This window comes from Uloborus diversus, chromosome 3 (genome assembly GCF_026930045.1).
Source record: "Uloborus diversus isolate 005 chromosome 3, Udiv.v.3.1, whole genome shotgun sequence".
NCBI lineage: Eukaryota > Metazoa > Arthropoda > Arachnida > Araneae > Uloboridae > Uloborus > Uloborus diversus.
Genome location: NC_072733.1, coordinates 87,805,517 through 87,825,885, shown reverse-complemented (window position 1 = coordinate 87,825,885; position 20,369 = coordinate 87,805,517). Strand labels below are relative to the sequence as shown.

At 31.5% G+C, this 20,369-nt stretch overlaps 1 protein-coding gene across 1 annotated transcript in view; it reads right to left on the bottom strand.

The window, feature by feature from the left end:
- Positions 1–9,107, bottom strand: part of LOC129218313 (adiponectin receptor protein-like) — a 61,169-nt gene extending 52,062 nt beyond the window's left edge. Inside the window, exon 1 of the mRNA XM_054852547.1 lies at positions 8,911–9,107. The gene's annotated coding sequence lies outside the window, so the exon portion shown is untranslated. The remainder of the gene's footprint in view (positions 1–8,910) is intronic.
- Between the last annotated feature and the right edge of the window lie 11,262 nt (positions 9,108–20,369).

Below are 20,369 nucleotides of genomic sequence, written 5' to 3'. Positions count from 1 at the left end.
CAAGACTGCAATCTTTGATTAAAAAACTTCAGAAACAAATTTGATTTTCTTTTTCGAACGCTTTACTAATTCTAAAATTTATCCTATGAATTAAAACAGTATGTTCCAAGTCCGAAAAATACGTTCCCTGATAATTCGCATCGATAAGTGGCGGGGGGGGGGGGGGGGGGGGGGGGGGTTAAGGATTCTGTCATTTCCATACAGCTTGACAAATATGGAAATTAATGCGGAAAACTTTTCATAATCATTCTTTTTCCGTTACTTTTATTTCGATTCACGTTTCTACAAATGAATTATAATTTATCATACCAGTGTGTTTAATTAAATCAGGATAAATTTAATTGATTATTAAATTTACTGACTTCTGGTTAGAAAGTTAATGATGGTGCCGCAGCGGCCAATGAAGTTCTTAAACGTAATTTTCATAATCGACTTTTAAAATGTGAAGCAGAGGCTGAAATAGATCAAATGCTACAGAATATAGATTGCAAAAGATCAAAATAATACTGGAATATAACTGTTTTCAAAAGTAACAGTTTTGCTTTTATTCGAAAATATCATTTCAAGTCCAAGTCGTTTCTTTAAAATTGGGAGGGGGGTGGGGGGCCTTGTTTTGGCACATTCCTCAAATTTTGAATAATTGTTTCATTTTGGTGAGTTCAGCCAGACTGCAAGAATTTCGCGCCTGGTGCTGGCGGTAATATTTGATGAACAAGAGCGGCAAATTCGAATCGCAACGTGATCCATAATTTGTTTTATCAATCCTGCGAATGCTTTTGATTTGCAGATTGATAATGCTGCATTTCGAAGGAAAATGAAATGTTAATAATCCTACTGCATATCCTTCTTGTGCATAAAACGTAGCATGTGAAAGCATTTTAATAAATCAAATTTAGAAAACAAATAACGAATATAAAATTAACAAAATTTCGAGTTTTAGTGCGTAAGGAAAGGAAAGTTAGGCACAAAACACCGATTGTGTAGAAGATTTCGGTCGAAACTAAAATGAGCTAAAAGAATCAACGCAAAAATTGTATGTGGTCATCCAAGACTATACACGGACCCTCTTCCCCTGCCAATAAATTTTGAGCGGTGACAGCATAGAGGGGAAGACGTCCCCCAAAACCTGTCGGCCGCTCCACGTAGAGGGGGAAGTAAAACGCTACAGCTTTCTCTCTTTCTCTTCCGAAAGCTAGAAATTTTCTGTCTGATGAGTCCTCTTAACTGTTTTAGTTATTTTTCTGAAAAATGAATTTTTTTTTCTCGGGAAATAGTTTCATCTCATGAGTCATGGAAAGTTATAAGCAGAAGTCATGGGAAATCATGAAAAGTCATGGATTTAAAAACATGAAACGGAGCAGATACCTTGCATGTACCAAATTAGTCATTCGCTATATTAATTTGTTTTTGCTTATGGAATGATTTATTTTAAATTCATAATTATACTTAATGTGGATGAATTTACAATGTTAAATGAAAATAAATTTACAAGTCCCAAGCAGGGGCGGATACAGAAAAATCTTTTGGAGGGGGCCCGGGAAATTGAATAGCACTCCCCCTGCCACATCCCACATACGATGTTTCATAACGAAGTTTTCATTACTTTATTTTTAAATGTTTTTCAGGGTTCGCGTTTACGCGCTATAGCGGGTTTTTTACGCAAATTCGCGGGAAAGGGACGCAACTTCCGCGAAAATTCGGGTCCTAGGGACCCAGAACACCCAAAAGATAAAAACCAGAAAAAAAATTGTGGAAAATGCTGAAGATTTATCTAGTGAATGCTTTTAAGCTTCAATGACCAGGAGAATCAACATAAAAGGATTAAAATGACCCTATCTCTTTATCAGCTATTCAAACACACCCCTACTGTTGACCAGTCAATGGAATTTTAGTGATAAGACTGGAGCTTACAGTGACCTCCTGGGCAGAGCTGAAGGAGCAAAATATTGCAAGTTCATAAATAGCCCGTTGTACTGTATTCTAAGAATAAGTTCTCCCAAAACTTTTATCTTGGGGAAATTCCTGAAAACAACAATAAAGATCAAAAGTAAGAGTGGTTTCAATGCAATCTTCAGGATTGATACAGGACAACTGAGTAGTAAAAGCTTATTTATTTTGCATTCACCTAACCAGAATTACTTTTGAAAATTATTATCTTGCATCCTCAATAAAAGGATGGGTGAAAAAAAAATGGCGAACATTTTCCCGATGGCGCAAAACACAAAGTTCTGAACTTAACATTTTTCTTGTTAAATTACTTATGAATGTGAATTTTATACAAAAGCACTTTAACCTTGTTCATTTTCTAGTAATTCACCTATTTCTGAGGGGCTATTTTTATTTGGACTTGCAAAAGTCACGTATTAATCGATCGCGCCATTTTGAAAATGGCGAAATTTTAAAAGTAGCACCAAAGCCAACACAAATATTTTAAAATAGTCAAAATGAAGTCAAATTTTCTAATTTAAGATTGAAAATGAGCAATTTTCATACTCATGTGAGAAAATGTTTCGTTTTTGCGATCGCGATTTTTGCGTTGGGTTAATTCGCTTGCAATTTTTTTCTATTTCTATGAAATTGCCATTGATAATTGATGGAGGGGGGGGGGGGGGGCTGTTTGCTTTTTTTCACCTAGAAAAATGTTCATGAAAGCAAAGGTTAAGGGAGTGCTTTCTGCTTGATCAATCAAAGGCATTTATTTTTTATTTCATGGTAAGATCCAACTTTAAAGTAAATTTTGAGTTTACCTCATTTGTAACTGACTAAATAGTTTCTCAAATAGCTAAATCTTGCAAGTGTATTATTTGAACATATGATAATCACAGAAAAAAAGGGCAAAATTAACCAATTTAGTTTATTTCATACCTTTTTCAAATAACTATGTGGATAGTTTCTTTTCCCTAAGCATAAATAGTTGTATATTATTCAATTATGTGCTAAGATTTTCTGTTTAAAATTTAAGGGACTCATTTTTTCCGCCAAAGGACCCAAATCTATTTCATTAATGGGTCCTTGGGACCCAAGTTATGGATAGTTGAGCGCGAACACTGTTTTTACTTTTTTTAGGATCCCTTCAAGCTAATGTTCTACTTCTAAATACATAGATATTATGCACTAATATACTTTGAATGTGGGCGTAAAACATCTTTAATGTTTCAAGCCAATTATGTCTCAAAGGTGCTATACAATGAGCAATTTTAATTAGGAACATTGTCATAATCATATTAACTCGAGAGGGAAAGATTATTCAATAAACCCATACTTCATTTGACTTATTATAAATTTGTCATTTAATTAAGAAAATCATTGCTATGCAACATATAAGTTTTATTGAAGATTTTAGGACTATTTCTGTGTGAATTTCAAAGCAGTTGCTGATTTGTTTTTGAAGCCATGATACAGTTGAGACATGCCGTTTCCATTAATATCATGGTTTTCCCAAGAAATTACCATATGATTTCATTGCAATATCATTTTGCATTTTTTATAAGCTGAAAAAGAAATCTACTATTTCACAAATTATAGCTTCCTAGATCAAAATAACTCTTGGGCATGCCTACACATTTTTTAAAGAATGTTAACTACTGATTCCACTGATCCCATCAAAGAACTAATGGACGAATCGCGATATTACGTTCCCTTGAATTCCAAGCCAGCGAGTTAAATGTATAAAGCCACTCTGGGAATTGGACTCCAGTATTACTTTAGCGAACAAAAATGTTTTTATTTAAAACATGCACTGTGTGTTTTGTATTCTTATTAACTGTAAAAAAAAATACACAAGAGAAGTCATTTAAAAATAATGAATAAAATGGTTAAATAAATCTGAGCCCCACCCCCCCCCCCCCCCAAATCCGATACTGCACCCACGATAGATTAATGTTTTCGATTCTAAATTAGCATAAAATTCAAATTTATCGGTTAATTTTTTTAAACAAATATTCGGTACTTGCCAAAATATGGTATTCGTTGTTATTGGAATTCTCTAGTATATATTCTACGTTTTATAAAACCAATATACCTAGCCCATATAGTTCATCATTGAGAAAATATTCTCTAGTTTTGGATCAATCCATTCCAAACTTAGAAATGAACTAGGTTTACAAGAGGCTTCAAAAACTAGTATTTTCAAGAGAAATAGTTTCAGACCTAAATGCTAACTAAATACAGTATAACTGCAATTTAATGATTTTTCTCAATTTAACGATACATTTCACTGGTCTGGATATGACTGCATTAAGTGCCTATGCTCCTGAGTTTAACAATAACTTTTTCCAGTCCCTTAACAATCGTTAAATCAAGGCTATTATCTATTTTATTTAAGCGTAATATAGCAAATCAAACCATACAAATGTATTTCCAACTATGAAAAATTAAAGGACAAATAAATTTTCCATCTTTTTAGAAAAATATCTTTGTTTTATTAGTAGCTCTTTCATTCTACTCACAAGGAGCTTGTTGAACCCAACTTACCTTTGAGATTTTTTATTGTGCACTAATTTTAAAAATCTATAGTCAAAAATTTTCCTTAGTTCTTAGCGTATGAAATTAAAACTTATTAAACTAAGAATCATTTGTAAAGATAATTTTGTTATCAACATAAATTTTAGATTGGTAAAGATTTTTGATGATTATGTCAAAAAATGGATTTTTGACATGACTATAAAACTGTTTAAAACCCCTAACTGTCAAAAACTTGAGAGCCTTTGATTGTATCACTTTTTTCTGCCTGTATAAGCTCCTTTTCTTTTTTGTTTAAAGCGTTTGCTCGTAGCTACAATATGGAAAGTTTATTGCAGTGGCAGCTCGTGCCTTAATTTAGCGTGTGGACTCGCTGTATAAAGCTTTCTCAATAATATTTATACACATACAGAAACAATGGAGAGGACTGCAGTTAGTAATGCTGAACAATATAAGATAGTCCTTATTGCAGTTGCTTCATTTTAAATTTCGCTTCTATTTCAAAGTTGAAATTGTTTTAGAAACTTATCCACTTGAGCATTTTTTTGAAAATTCAAGGTAAACAACCTAAATTTATAGACAAGACACTCACCCCACGCATCTAGTAATAAACAACACACAGCATTAATTAAACTACTACATTACTCTTTATGCCAACACCAGCACATCATGATCACGCAGAAGCATTAACTTTCGTTTTACCATGCTTCCTTATATCAAATTACAAAATTGGTAACTATTTTTTTCTAGAAGCAGTTTCCTCAATCGCTAGTATATTCATCAGATATCAAAATTAGAAGTAACTTCAATTTTTATTGTGTGAAACTACATCACAATACCTAGAGGTCACATCACATTCATAGCATTTTTAAAAACATTTCAATAAAATATGTAATTCTTTGGAATCTTTATATGCGCTTACTTTTTAACCAATAATTATTTTTCATACCCTTTAATAATATCAAAACACTGAAGAATATTTCAATTTTTTAAAAGTTTAAATTTTGAGATCTTGAATTCAAATTATGGTTTTCACTATCGCGGATTACATTAGGAGGAGTTTCTTTTTTCTACTAATGGCTTTTATCGCAACTATAGTTTGAATGTCTGACGTCAAAATTCAAATGAATGCCTGGGGCTGGATGCTGGATATTATGTGTTGGATATGGATACTATTTTTGCATAAAAAGGATTGTGTAAAGTCCTGAAGGTCGTTAATAAATAATTCAATTCCGAGGCACATGGATGCCTGCATTACTGTCAGCCCTGCTTAAACGGGTAAAATCTCTCGGAACTGAATTTATAGATGTAATATTATATATATCCCCGCTTAATCTAATAATTTCTTTGGATAATCGAATAATAGTAATAAGCTTTTGTATATATTTTTGCTGAAATTTTTTTTTCAATATATTAAAAATAAATTGAATAAGCTCAATTATTGATGTAAAAACTTAAAATATCATTTTTCAGCAAACAATGGGCGGGAAAAACAACATTAATTTTTCATCAAATCATTTCCACTATTCTATCTAGTTTCTTTTATAGTTACCAATGCCATTACCAACAGACAGTCGATAAATAAATTAAAAAATACAACAAAATATTAACATTGCAGAAAATAAGAAATTGATGATTATTGATTACGTAAAACGGGGTAATTGAATTTAAAAAAGTGTTCTCAAAACACCCTGAGCAAGTAATCCACTATCATGGACTCCAAAAAATATGAACTGAAAAAAGGTGTCGAAACAAAGATTTAATACCTCAAGTTGTCCGTTGCATATTTATAATTTTCATACGTGCTTGTACTATATATACTTAGTTATTATACTGTTTCGTTAGAAAAATAAAATCAAAGGCATACGTCATTCAACGTTCAAGTGAAAACAATAAGCAATTCATGATTGCTCAAAAACAGTTCGAAATCGAGAAAAAGTGCACCTAGTGTGAGTGACCTAAAGCCAATAACTTTTTAAATAATTAAACTAGAATGTTGAAATACTCTTCATAAAGTTTGAAACAATCTGAAATTTTAAAATAAACAATAAAAAAAATCGAATAGTTTGGTCATTTTTGAGGTTATGTGGCCCTATGCCTTTAAATACTTAAAGCGATGTACCGGATCAAATAGAAATAATTTAGGTTTGTTCCACCTTAGAGTACTACAGAATAGAAAACACATATCGATAAGACCTATTATACAATTAATACTTATTTTCGCCAAATATCAGAACAAAGAAGAAAATTGAATAGATCTAGCCCAATTGAAGTTTTTTTTGTAAAAGTTTCGGACCAATTCAGATCTTTTCACACTCGAAACCAACTATTCAAAAACAAGTTTTGCATTCAGAAATTCCAATCATATTAGTTCTAAACAGGAAAATAGAAATATGCATGCGATGCGATGCAGTAGAATCAGAGGAAACCCATAAAATGGTAAATGCCAATTCCAGATACTGACAGCCGTTTAAGATTAAAAATAAATAAAAAGAAGGACGGTGGAAAACGATAAGAGCACTTTTTTTCATTCAGTGGGCTAGCCATTTTTTGCCCTTTTTTGACTGTTTTTTCGTACAAGTGACGTGAGGCAAATCCTTCCCCACCTGCTATTGCCCTTCTACTATGTTGGGTAAAGCTATTTTTCGGAGGGCTAGGGAGCTGGAGCCCACGCAGCAAAAATCGGAGTGACACAGACTTGCCGTTTTGATCTCTGGTTGAATCGTCGTGATTGGTTAGGAACAGAGGTATGGCAAGTCAGTCGAGGGGCAAACCAGTCGCAGCCCCAAGAATCATTCTCAGAACTTGCAAGCGCAAACGCTAACAGATGGAAAACTTTTCACATTTTAGAAACGATATGCAGAGTGTTAGAGATTTAAAATGTGTTTCATGTCCCCAATTCATTGTTTGTTTCTTTTAAATTTTTTAGCGAAATACTAAACGTTATTTTGACATGATCTATTTAGCTGTATACAACTTTTCTAGGTGGGCCTGGCCCACCCGGCCCATAATGACGAGCCGCCACTGGTTTATTGATAGGTTTTTCAAGAATGCTTACATTTTTGCTCAGACTTTCGACATTTCATTCCATTCATTCACTTTACCAATAAAAAAACAACTTTTACTTCATATTTTTGACATATAAATGAGCGGTTGATTGTGATTTTTGCTTATAAAAAAAACATGCAGACCAAACTTATGTTTTAGCCGCAAATTCGCTATATATGGCTTTGGTATAAATAAGAACTGGCTCAAAAAACAAATCTAGTTTTGTGCTTCAAAAAAAAAAAAAAAATTAAAGATGTGTTATTGAATTGCAAATTTATCAGAAATAAATCTAAATAAATAAGTTACCGCCCTATAGCCAGGACTAAGGCAGAAATACACTGCCAACTCAGTCAATTCCAGCCGAGGACTGCAGTTTCGTGCTTATTAGCACTCATCAGCCCGGCATAGGAGTAACTGAGCTGGAGGTGGAAAACCTCTTAAGGAAGCCTAGAGTGCCAAACAAACTGGTAGCTAATACAGAATTAGCACTGACCAGACGAGTGACCGAAACAATGGTTTGGTTCAACTCTAATTTTGAAGGCAAGGCAGGTATGTTCAGTAAATTACCGCCCGGGGGTAATTTACTGAACATACATGCCTACTGATCTACTGAACTTACCTAATAGGGCGGTAATTTACTGAACAATGCTAAATGCTATTTGTATTCATGCCAGATAAGAGGGCAACAATTTATGCCGTACCCATAGAGTTGAACTTGAACCACCTACAATGCTTTAATAACTGCATACTGGCGTAGAATTCACAAGTATGCAGTTAAAAAGATGAATTCCTAACATTTAATCTTTACAAAATTAGCACATATTTTTAAGCACATAATTCAAGTGCAAAAGCGAGGCTTTAAATTAAATTGTAAACACAAAAAGCTGCAGATTTTCGGACTACCAAAGAAAGAAACTATATTTTTACATTTATGGACATTTAGCATTCCTTTTAATTGTGATGCATAACATGAACGCATTTTTTTTCTTTTTACATTCAATTTTACGAAGCTGAAATTATGCTTTTTATACAACTGTTCAGTTGTGATGTTTTTAAGCATTCGTACGAAATGCGAGTCATCAAAACTCCGACTTCACAATTAGTTAAATAACAAATCATTTACTTTCTAGTAAAAATCGTAAAAATTGAACTCAGTGGCGCAACAACTCATGGGGGCCAAGGCCTACTGTGTCCATCTCAGTTAAGTATATAGTAGCTCACTAGAATTTTACCATCAAGTGTGTTAATCTAGGAATCAAATAAACACGAAAACAGAAAAAGAGAGATAAAAAAAGGTATTTAATTACATTAGTTAAGTACAAAGACATCAATAAAATACTTTGAAAGGAAAAACGAGAAAAAATAGAAACAAAAAAACTTTTATACTAGATTGGAACTTACTTGTGTTTACCTGGAAGGACAACTATTCGTCTAATTTCAAAAGTGGCAAAAATCTTTAATACTAAATGAAGAAAATGAAAATTGCACTGAAGCTTGAATTAATTAAAGAAACCTAAGAGCATATGGCATACAAAAATCTTTGAGGGTCGAAGAAATCAAAACAATCACTTCAGCCTCGCACCAAGCACACCTCCCCCTAGACAACGTAGTGCTCAACTGAAATAAACGTCAGTTTAGCAGCGAGTTACACTTTAATTCCGTCCACGGTCTGGTGGCGCTTTAAAAAACAAAATGTCATCTTCTTCTCAGCCTTAAGATTTATTTATTTATTTATTTATTTTTTGACTACAAGTTCTTCAAACTGCAAATAAAATACAAGAAATAACACCTGCCTCTTAAACAGTCAACTAAAAGGGTATTTTGATTTTATCAAAGAGTGTTCTAAGAATGGGTTTGAATGTTCAGTTACTTCTTTTTTGAGGGATTATCAACATTTTCCTCTTCTTCCTTTTAAATCCTTCATGTATAGGCGGATTTAAGCCGAAAATGTTGGGGGTGCAACAATAACAGGGATCTAGATGGGGGGGGGGGAGGGCGAGGTATTCCCGAAGCAACAAGGCAGTTGCGAAATCAGAAAATAATTTCAGGGCGGGGCGCACTTTTAAGTCAAAAAAAAACGCGATTTAAACCATATTTACTTTGCGTTCGACGAACCTCACCGGTCTACCGGTAAGTAACCTGTACTAACCGGATCGTTCTATGATCAACCGGTTACCGCATCGGCTGCCATTCTAAGCAGTTGATTGGTTGATTGGAACACGTGATCACGAGCTGTCACGTGATTAACCCTTACGAAAATGGTTGATACAGCTTTATAGAATTCTATAGAAAATTATACAGAAGTCTATAAGAAAGTTCCTATAGAAATTATTTCTATATAATTCTATAGATATAGAATTATATAGAAATAATCTTTCATATAGAACTTGAGAATGAAGTTTCTATAGAGAATTTCTTCTATAAAGTTCTATAGAAACTGCTATAGAATTTGAGCATAAGGTTTCTATACATAATAAATTCTATAAAATTCTATAGAATTTGTTCAGAAAACTTCCCTTACTGTAGAATTTTGTAAAAAGTTGAGAATTCGTTCATTTTGTTTACAATTATAGTTTTTATTAGTGTTTATATAGTACTTCTAGTTTGGAAAGCCTAAAAAGCTCTAATTAATTAGGAAGTTTAATCCCTAAAATGAAATGGTTTAATTCCTAATTAATCTATTTTATTTTAAGAATAATTGTTTTAACAATTAGTTATTTGTTAAGGTCATATTTTTTATTACAAGGGCGGATTGTAGTATGGTCTTTAATAATAATACTGTTGCATTTTGTCATAGTTCCGATGAAAAAAATCAAACTTAATTAAATTAAAAAAATATACTCATAAAAGATTAAAAATTATTTATTATTTACAATGTTTAAGTTATTTTATAGCGAAATGGGAAGATTGGGCGCCGGGAACATTGGGCGCCGAGCGTTTTGGGCGCCGGGAACTTTGGGCGCCGAGCGTTTTGGGCGCCGGGAACTTTGGGCGCCGAGCATTTTGGGCGCCGGGAACTTTGGGCGCCGGCAAGCGAATTTTGAAACCCTCTCAATTACAGTGCATTGGCGAAATTCGGAAGCTGCCAAAATGGTTGGCGAGAATTTCGCAGTGCTGCTCTTTGCGGAGCGCAATGCTGCTTATGCTCTGCTCCTCAAGCGCCTCTGCTTGCAACCTGTGTTTGAAAACAAAGTTCATTGTAATAGTCGCGATTGTCATAAAGTTCTGTATCCCCAGTAGCACAACAATTTTGGCCAATATCGGTCGAGTATTGGCCAAACCTGGCATGCGTCGCCGTATGTCGGACGATTTTACCCGATTTTGGCCAATACTGGGCAGTATTGGCATCCCGATACTGAAAAAGTGAAAAGGCTTTATAAAACGTTTTTTAAAAGGAAATTTTGTGTTTAACATATAGGTAGAACTGTTCTAAGACTTTTTCCAGTAAATTTGGTATTTGAAACTTCTGATTAAAGAAACTGACAGACCTCGCTATTGGCCGATCTAGTCCAATACTGTATAGGCTTGGCCAACTGATACTGGTCAAATCAGAAAAACTTAATCAGCGGTTACTTTTCAGAACATTTCGCAATTTCCTCCCAAAAGAATAACATGAATAACAGACATTTTGACGAAATTTAGCACTGCAAAAGTATATTTGGAAATTTACGCTTCCTGTCTAATGTCCAATGCTGTCCGATACTCAGCAACATTGGCCACCTCAATTATTTAAGTGCATTCAAAACAGTTTTCTTGCAAAGCATTTTGAAATTTAATGCGTGGGTACAATTGGGAGAAGTTATTTTCCAATAACTTCGGAACCTATCATCCAGATAAAGTAATCTACGGTTTTCGCTTCATCCAACATTTGCCGATCTTATCCGATTCTATGCAATATTGGCATTCTGAATTAAAATATTACTTTTAAAATAGTTTTTTTAGTGAATATTTTGTTCTGTAATGTGTTGATAATAATGTGAAAAATGATACTGAAATAATTTAGGAATCTATTATCCACAAAAACGAAACGTAAGGAGGTTCGGTTCTGCCGACATTGGCCGAGCGCATCCGATGCTGTGCTGTATTGGTATTCTGAATGGGAAAATTACGTTTAAAACTTATTTTTTGCAAGACATTATAAATTTTTATACGTAGGTACAATGAAAAAAAGTCATTTTACAATAATTTATCGATCTATAATACACGATACTGAAGTGTACAGCGTTTATCTTCTGCCGACATTATCCGATCGCATCCGATACTGTGCTGTATTGACAGTCTGAATTAGAAAATTACTTTTAAAACATATTTGTTGAAAGGCATTTTGAATTTTAATGTGTAGGTTCAATCAAAAAAAGTCATTTTACAATAATTTATCGACTTATATAATCCACGATACAATGTACGGCGTTACACTTCTGTCGACATTGGCCGATCGTATCCAATACTATGCTGTATTGACATTTTGAATTAGAAAATTACTTTTAAAACAGACTTTTTGCAAGACATTTTGAATTTTAATACGTAGGTACGATAAAAAAAAAGTCATTTTACAATAATTTATCGATCTATAATACACGATACTGAAACGTACGGCGTTTTTATCTTCTGCCGACATTAGCCGATCGCATCCGATACTGTGCTGTATTGGTATTCTGAATTAGAGAATTACATTCAAAATAGTTTTCCTATTGGATGTTTGCTGCTTCTAATAAGTGGATAAAATTGAGAAAAATTATTCTGAAATAATTTAGGAAACTATTGTCCCCGTTAAAGAAATGTATGGAATTTCGCTTTTGCCGACATTAGCCGATTCCATTCGATATTGTGCTGTACAGCCAGCGCTCTCTGATGACGCATGCGCAGAGCCGGGAGTTCTCTCGCTTCGCTCCGTCGAAGGACGCCAAACGCCATTGCTGTTATTTGCTTAACTCGTTCTGTGGGTAAGTTTGAAATCGTTTTGTATATTGAATATAATTGCAAATTTCTTTAAACTAGAATTTGAAATGTGTTATACTTTTTGCATCCACTCTTTGTTCAATACACATAGTGTTCTGAATACCCGAAAAACCTTCCAAATTTGCTTGTGCTGAGTTTGTGATTGTTTTATGATGTCAATAGCGTGGGGGGAGGCATTTCAATTAAAACTTTTTAGCATGTGATATCCTTTATTATAAGTCGTTCCGTTTCACGTTTTGAGAATCGAGCTATATTAACGTTATCGCTAACACTTACAAAAAAAAAAAAAAAAAAAAAAGACGCCCGAAGTTTTGCTTTGTTTTATATTTTCTTATCTTGCAGAGAATTCATATAGTATAGGGAAATTGCATTTTAGGCTGTTTTCAGGCATCGAGCAAGATAAAAACATATAAATATTCTTTTTTTTCCCTTAAAAATTCTTCCCGTGCTCTTGAAAAAATAAGTTAGAATATAGTTAGAATAATTGTCATTTACTGTCAAGTATAACGCTTTTTTGGTAGGCAATATAAGTAATTAATTTATGTCAACAACCAGTTAATATATTTAACAATTCAGTTTTGAATCAGATATGTACAATTTCTGAACATTTTGAGGCTGCGAGGAAAAAAGATGGAAACTTTGATTCTTTACTAACATTTTTTTTTAAACAGTGATGTTTTGATGAAAATAATTTCATGAATTCACAAATATTTTCAATATTTCAAGTGCATATAACATATTACTTTTCAGGGAAATCCAAACTCAGGAAATGAATAGGTACCGTAGCAAAAGAGGGTTGTAGTAAGTTTATGCTCTCTGACACAGGTTTTTTTTTTTTTTTTTTTTTGGTGCACTTAACAGTAGTTGGCACTTGACATCAGTTTAAGAAAGTAAAGGTATTGAGTTATTAAAGTAAACATAAATAGTATCTTTATCTCTGTTGTGCTGTGTATTTTCTCTGTATTGCGATTCCAGCAGTTGTATACTAAATTGTTCAAAGTTTTATGTAATATTAAATATTTATTTGCAATTGGATATATTTGTGATTTGTGCTTATCCAAGTTGTTTGAGATTATTGCAATATAATGGCTGGAAGTGAAAAGATATTTAATTCTATAATAATTGCTTAAAATTGTATCTGTAAAAATTATCATAACCACAAAAGATAACATAATCTAAAAGGTTACTTATTACATCATCCTACTTGCTGGAGTAGTAATTGTTTGTTAGTATTTTAAATAAAAGCATATATGCCTTCAAGATTTTGATGCATAGAAAAATGCTCAACTAACTACATAGATTTGAGGAAAAGAAGAAATCTCTTCAACTAACAAAATCCCTATAATAGCATATTATAGTGTATGTTGTTATTATATTTTCTCATTTTCAAAAACAAAATTTGAAATGTTTTAATATTTGCTATTTTATATCTAAATGTGAAAAAGATAATTTATAATTATAAAGAGTATTTTGATATTATGGCAAATATGAATTTAATGTAAACTTCTCATTAATATCTTTCAGTAATTTTATTTGTTTGCATCTGTTAAAAAAATTGACTTTTTCGATTACATAATTTTTAATTTTGTCTCAAGAATTATAGTTCAAGGTTAGGAACTTGATAAAAGTTTAAATAGTTGTACAAGACTTTCAGTTGTATGTTGCCATGGTTCACTGATATAGGTATATCTATCTATATATGATATTTTTCATATTAATTTTCGAAACTAGGATAGAATGCACTGTAATTTGGTAAAAAATAAAATGCATGAAACATAATAGTAATGTTTATTATTTAGGTTTGTTTAATTACTGCCTTTTTTAATATCTATGATTTTCCCTGCCAGAGGTTCAAGTTGTGCCGCCCGTATGACCTCTTGATCTTTTCAGCAGGGAATCCTCTCTCATCAGGCTCTAGAGATGAATGATACCTGTTTGTCCACACAACAGAGGATCTTAGACCGTCTGGCTTCGAACCCGCAACCCTTTAGTCCACTTCACTGATCCATGATTTGGTAAGTTTGCTCAATAGTAAAGCCAATTATAAAAAGTTTTTGTACCGCGATTTTTTAAATTTTCTGTCGGACCAGTGATAAAAACCTTCCAATTGGGAAAACATAAAATTAGAGCAATGGCTAAAATGTACACATATTGTTAAAAAATAGACTGTTGTCCAATATTGAGAAAAATGTGTAGTCTTTACCTTTTTTTTTTAGTTTTTAGATACAATTTCACTTATAGCAGAATCTGTGCTAAAATTTTTTTGCAAATTTACTTCTTGGTTGGCAATAATAAATTAAAATAGCTTTCTAGTTTTTTTTAAATAGAAAACATTTATCTGTTTTTGGAAATGTTAAAGCATTTCCATGTAACATAGTAAATTTATCTATGTTTAGAAAAATTATTAAGCTGAAACAAATCATCTAAATTGATAATTTCTTTCCTGATACATGATTTGATAGGTGATTAATCATAGATCAAGAATCTTGTATTTGGGTCATTCCAAAATTAATGCAACATTTAATGTCCAAGACTTTAAGTTGTAGGGTTGTTCTCAAAAGGTGGGAACAAAAACATTGCTTTTGAGCCATTTTTAAAATTTTGGAATTTGAAATCGATTTTGCTTTTATTGCATAGCATGCATACCTAGAACATCATACACAAACACAAAAAGACAGCAAGTATTTATGCAATTTAATAAATAGCAAGTTTAATGATCGGTCCGTAGGTAACAGATTTTGGACATACAGTTGTCCGGTAGGTAACAGATTTTGGACATCATCATAATGAAAGTTTCAGTTTTTGAACTTTTCCAATGAAAATGTTATCTATTTTTAAATTCTGCAATGAAAAATAGAGGATTTATGAAGTACATGAGTGACCTTATATACTGGTCTTTAAATAATAAAATTTTGTTATGGTTTTGTAGAATCCAAAAAAAAAACATCCATTTTGCCAGCGCAGGTGATCAAGTCTTCAAAACCGACGCTGTTGGCGAAAACCTGAATTCCTCTCTGGTAACCCTTTGCATATTGTACGCTGCTGTGAGTTGTCGCCAATCGGGGTTTGCTTTGCGATTTTTGCCGCCTTTGTTTACTATTCGTTGCATCATAACTTGAGTTTCTACTGTTATTTATGTAATGTTTAATGCAAAACGTATTAATTGTGCAAAATAGCAATGGATTAAAGAAATTAACCTTATAATAGCCTTTAGTTAGTAAGGTTACAAGACAGAAGATCATATTATAATATTGAATCAATGGACAGAATTATTGGCGTCTAGATCATAACGCAATTTGGACATCTCACATATATGTTTAAGAAAAGTGATTTTCCTTCAAAGATACTGCATAAAAACATATGAAAACACTTTAAAATGATTAACAATTGATTTTGAGGATCGAAAAATACCTTTAAAACATATAAATCATATATTTAGTACTCAAATAATAGCATTGTCACGATTGTAACTTTTGGACATACATGAAACTTCCAACTTCCTTCTTTTTTAGAAAATTTTTACACAATAAATAATCTGTCTTTAATTTTTTAATTTGTAGAAAATATTATCAAAAATATAATCAGTTTGAGATTCATTACCCTTAATTTTGTTTTGAAACAGTTGGAAATAATTTAAAAAAAAAATTTTTTTTTTTGATGGTAAATTTGCTCAGTTAACATTTGAAAGTCCAAAATTGTGCCTTTTAGCAAAGAAAATATATTTTTAAGGGTATTTGAAGAGCATTTTTTCCATAATTTTTAATATATTTAACAATTATTTCCATTTATCATTAATATTCCATAATTTTATTTTTCCATAATTCTTGCCTCTATACAGTATTATTATTTAACTCAAAAATTTTTGAGTCAGTTAAAATGAAAGTTATTTTGTGTTGAAGCTTCAAAGTTGAGGTCTGTGTTTGCTCCCACCTTTTGAGAACTGCCCTATAACCTTTTTCCAAATTTTACTCCAAAGTTAAATGTAAACATTAAAAATGATAGGTCTGACATATTTTTCATTGATTTATTACTAATATTAAGTATATTTTTTACTTTTTGAATGGGGTTATTGAAATTGTGTCTTATAAAAAAACCATGTCCCAACAGCACTTTATTTTTAAACCTTTTTTTTTCATGTTGTTAATTTTTTTTAAATATATTTCTTTTTCTTTTCAACTCATTATTAACATATTATACTAACATGTTTTTAAAATAAAATTTCAAATTTATTTTTATTTTATGGAAGAAAATCTTATGTCTCCTGATATTTGTCTCCTGTGATAATGGCTCCTTACTTTATTATAATAAGAATGTGTTACTTAAATATTGTCAACGATAGCTATGTACTTCTACAAGTTATTAATGTAAAGTAGCCATTTTTTTTCACATGTGCTATTTTGAAGAGTTCCAGGTGAGGAAAAAAGAACTTTAGACATAGGTGTCTTTTTTATGTGTCCCCTGTGTTACTATTAAATTATAGAAAGGTTTAATTATTTTATTGTTTAACCCATGTTAAAACTTTCAGGTTGAGTTTAAAGGGGAAAAAAAATCATATACTTTTGCATTGTTTCCATTAATACCAGGGGAATTTTTAATACCATTTTGTCCCCTGTGTTACCTTGATAACACAGGAGACAACAAAGTAACATAGGGGACTTAATTGTTTCTAAGCTTGCTATGTAGTTAAATTTTAAAAGAAAAAACATATTTAGGTTGAAAGAATATGCAGTGTTTTAAATTATATGAAAAATATGTGTGTTTAATATAGTTAAGTTAAGAAATTGCAAATGTTTCTTTGGTTACAACCAAATTTTATCACAGATAGATAAACAAAACAAAGGAGGACTAAAAGGCACATTTTTCTTCTCTTAAATTCTATTTAGATTTCTGTTGTAAGAATTTCTATCTCTTTTGGAGTTATCATTATATAAGTTCAGTTTTGGTACTTGGAAAATATTTTTAATGAAAAAGAGCACTAGTTTTTTTTTTTTTTTTTTAATTTCAAGAAGGGTGTAGTGTTTAAAATAAGAAACAGGTTTTTACCTTAATGTTTAAAGACCTGCTTAACCTACAACAATGAGATTTTTAGTAAATTTGCCATCTCTTTGTTGCAGAGTGCCAAGTATTTTCCTTTTTTTTTTCAAATCTGCATATTTTATATTTAATGTTAATTAGTAATGAATTGACATATATATATATTCATTTCTAGTTCATATTAATTTTTTTCCCTGGTTATTGTCAATTTTAAACGAGTTTGTAATCGTAAAGCTGATGCATATGGTCACAAGAATTATGAATTAAAAACAATAAGGTTTAAATTTAACATCTGAATATTTTCCTTTACATTAAAATTACTTTGACAGTTTGAATTAATTTTGTACTGTGTACAAATTATAACTTTTAATGTATTTAAAAAAGTGTTTGTTTATCGATTATTGAACATTTAAATTTGTTTTCTATTTCGAAATTATTTTCTACATCTGATGACTTTTTCAAAAATTATTTTCTGCATCTATTTATTTCTGCATCTGGCAACTATTTTGAAGGCTTTTATATCATAGACTACTAGAAGCAATTATTTTAATAGCTGAAGTCAGTGGTAGCCCTGAGGAGATTTTGTTTTCATGAAAAATAATGTTTATAGTAAAACTAGTACCAGATTGTCTTAGTAAATTCAACAATAGTGCACGATTAAGAACTTTTGATTGTGAAGTATCTTTATTTGAATGACAAAGAAAATAGATGACTTGCTTTAATACTCATTGTATTTTGAACTTATTCAAGCCTAGAAATATGTCTTTATATTCTAATTATTCTAATATATTATTTATATTCTAATATAATTTAGAATATAAAAAAATATTTCTATAAAATAATAATACAATTTTTTAAAAAAATTAGAAGAATTAGCATCTAAAGCCTCTAGGATTTCTTTTCCTTTTTGCTTGCAAAATACAACAATTAGAATTGTGAGCAAAAATTAGAAGTTTTATGGAATCTGATCTTAATTTAAGAAATGTATTGATCCTCAAAAATCCATACTCTGAACAGTAGTTTGATAGATCATTTTTGAAAGTAATAAAATTAACAATGTATGCAGAATAAACTACTTAATGATAAAATATATTTTTTCTATTTAATTCAATCCAAATTTAATGGTGGTAAGCTAAATCTAAAATAAAAATTTCTTCAAAGTGATTTTCTTATACATTTAATCTGTATTGAATTTCTATCACCTGTAAATATTCTGCTGTAACTACCTAGCTTAGGATTGTACTACATAAATTTGTTTGATATTGAACCTATAAGTCTTCTCTCTTTCTGTTTACAACAACAGAAGTACACAACCATTCAAAGAAAATCATTTATATCCGCAATTTTTTCATTTTGTAATTTAAAAATACTTGCTAAAATAATAATATGAGGGATAATGTATTTGTATATGCGTTATTTTACAGTGTCTAATAATTGCAAGGGTAAATGGGGGCTACCACTAAAAGCCCACAGTGGTCCACGAGCAATCTTCATGTGATCTGCAAACATTTTAGTTGATGGTGAACAGAATCATTTTTGTAGCTGAAATTAAATTTATCAAAGAAAACTTTTGGAATCAATATGATTTCATCACTCATAATTGTTGTAAAAAAATATCTCCATTGTATGTGGTGTCATTTATCGGTTTGAGGAAAGGGTACAAGTTGAACTTTTCCCTCCCCCCAAGCCGAAAAGAAAGAAAAAAAATGTAGGAATCTGCGAGAAATTTTTTGAAAAATTAAATTTGCCAAAGTAAAGTCTTATCAAAGAGTGAGACATGATTTGGAAAAGGTTTCGTTACTGCTATAATCAACAGTGAAATAATTTTACAGTCTTTAATCATCTCCACTGGAGCAGCAAGAATTTTTACCTGAATGGGAGGGGAGGTCTATAGTCTTGATGTGTTTAATTTTATCAAATTGGTAGCAAATTGCTAACTCTACCTTTTCTACAGTAATAGAATTAGCAGTATATGTTGAAGCTAAGAACTCTGGGGAGAGTTTGACCTTCAAACCATTCTTGTTGCACCACTACTTATGTCAGATTAACTACCAATTAATTTGCAATACCCTTATTTTACACGGATTTCAGCACACACAGTTTAAGATTTGACACCGTTATTTCATTATATATGGATGAGTTTTGATTTATGCAGATGTAGCATTAAAATGCATAAAGTTTTTCAAGATTTTCATATTTCAAACTTCTAAGATTGTAGATAACAAATGAAAACTGCATTTTGGCATGCTTATAAGGGAGCTTGAGCCATTGGAGACATTTTTAGAGCTCTTTTCAGAAGTAATGTTATTAAACTCACACAATTCATAGCTCGCTTGAAAAAAAGCTTTTAGAAGTGACAAATAAGAACAAAACCAACAACAATACCAACATTGATGATACTCGACCAAAAGCTTCCACATTTAAATTTTGAGCCATATTTTGACAGTAGATCTTTCTGATTTGTGTTTATAAAGGAAGATCCCATCATGGAAATGATGCAAGTGACCATGGATGTGCTCATTCCCCACAAAGGAAAAGCCCTGCATAGAAAAATGACTGCCAAAGGAATATCATAAACAGCTCTTATTCGTATTCCCTAAGTTAATTCATATTTTCTTCATATCCATTGTGTATTTGTATTGGAATTAGTACATATTTTTTATCAATGGAACATAACCTAACCTATTTTAACATTACTGTTAAGTCTTCATTTACGTTTCTGTGGAATGTAACCCCTGCAAAAAACGAGAGTCCATTGTATGTAGTTTACAATTTACATGTTGGTTATAAGTAGTAATCCTTACTATGTGTTTGCTTTGCACATTGCAGAGTTTAAAAAAAAAGTGTAATTATATTTTAAGTGACTG